Here is a 1,885-nt window from a genome sequence, read left to right as displayed (position 1 = left end):
ACGCCTTGTCGCTCCGCAAACTACACTACGATCGCCACATTAATTCCTGCTATTGTAGTACTACTAACCTGACGACAATAAATTGGACACTAATTTTGTTTAGTACCCCCGCGCGAAAAAAATTCCAGCCAATACCGAAAAACTTGAAAGTATTGAACATATTGAAGTTGTAAACAACAAGGAAAAACATGAAATGGGGGTTTAAATTCACGCTTTCAATTGGCTGTTCGATTCAGTTTTATGAGCTCACTGCACAGCAATTGAGTATACAGAGTCAATCCTGAATCCGGATTTATATGAAGATGGAAAATATCAAATTATCTGAAAAGTGTATTCCACCATTGAGCAGAGGCGGGCAGCAACCTTGGGTCGTTGGTTGAATCGTTCAAGCGGATGGACATTGACCCAGTCGGCATGAAATACACCACAAATTCTGTTCGTTACATTTTGTCGAACTTGCAATAGGTTTCTTGTAAATTTGATACACTTCGAAATATCTTGGACGAATTTCAAAATGATTGTCGTTTTGCATCCGTTCACTTGATAAGCCACACTTTTCCATTTCTTGATCTGCAACAAATAAAATTATGTTTCGATAGCGTTGTGGTCTGTCAAATGAACGGCATGGATAAGATCGCGAAGTTCGTCAAGAAATCACAACCTCCTATATTCCCTAAAGAGGGGAAGTGTGCTCGGCCCAGCCGCGATTTCACCAACACTTGCTGTGAGTGTGTGCTGCTGACGGGTGAAACAGTTATATTTTGCTCCTGGCATTTTGTTTGTCCCGGTCAGTAGTTTTGGTAAAGTGCGATTATGGTCCGTTGCCGTGGACCGCCACTGTGATCACCTGGTCGCCGTGTCGTCGACCGTGTCGCAATCTCGAGACCAGTGTACTTGTTAACCGGACTAATGAAGTCACTTTTGAATTCTCGAAATGTCCTTCGCGGCGTCCTCCTGGCAGTAACCTTTTTCCATGTCTTGCTGTCATCGCATTCAAGAATTTCGGACCGCTACTCTACTCAGTTTCATCAAGATCGACGCGGGATGTGAAGTTCTAACGACAATAGTGTGCACTAATAGATTTCATGAGGTCGATGGTCTAGACCTTGGAAGATATAGTCAGAACACCCGGTTCTGTCGAAACATCCGCACTGCCCTGTCCATCAGGTCGCAGGATGGTCCTGCAACGGTAGGAGGTTTTTTGTGCCTTCTAGAGGCTTTTTCCTCATGTAATAGTCAGTTGCAGGGAAGGCCACGTCACGTCGTCAGGATGTCGTGACGTCATTGGCCAGGTGGCCTACACGGACGGATGGGCTTCGCCCACCGTTCACTTCACCTTTCTTCTCGTTTTACAAAAACCCTATTTCTCCTCGCTATCTGACCTTCCAACTGATATGACGTACAAACAATTTGGTTGAGGGTGCTGCTCTTGCATTGAATACGCAACGGTGGTCACATAATAGGTGGCCACATAATAGTAGATTCTAAACTAACTGTCCTACCGCATGCGTGAAAATTTTTATCAATTGGCCAATCACGCGCCTTTTTTTGTTTACAGTTACCAAACTTTATTGGTCAACATTGTTACCAAATTTTATTGGTCAACATTGTTGTTACATCTTCACAACATTTCGTAGGGGACGTTGCGAATGGATCCACCTGGACTCCCGACATGCGTCCCCGATTAACAGTGGTCGACATGATCGACGAGCCGACGGATAATTCTATTACTTGCTGGAGTGCAAAACGGCTGGCCACAAAGCATATGGTCCTCTCAACATTGATGGCCCCGTATTGGAATCCAAAATGCATTGCCAGGTATATTAAAATATAAAGGTATATCATCCATCAACTAGTCGTCCTCTGCAGTACTTTCACTGTCGTA

The sequence above is a fragment of the Aphanomyces invadans genome (assembly GCF_000520115.1).
Source record: "Aphanomyces invadans strain NJM9701 unplaced genomic scaffold supercont1.60, whole genome shotgun sequence".
Lineage (NCBI taxonomy): Eukaryota > Oomycota > Saprolegniomycetes > Saprolegniales > Verrucalvaceae > Aphanomyces > Aphanomyces invadans.
Note: the sequence above shows the minus strand (reverse complement) of the source record.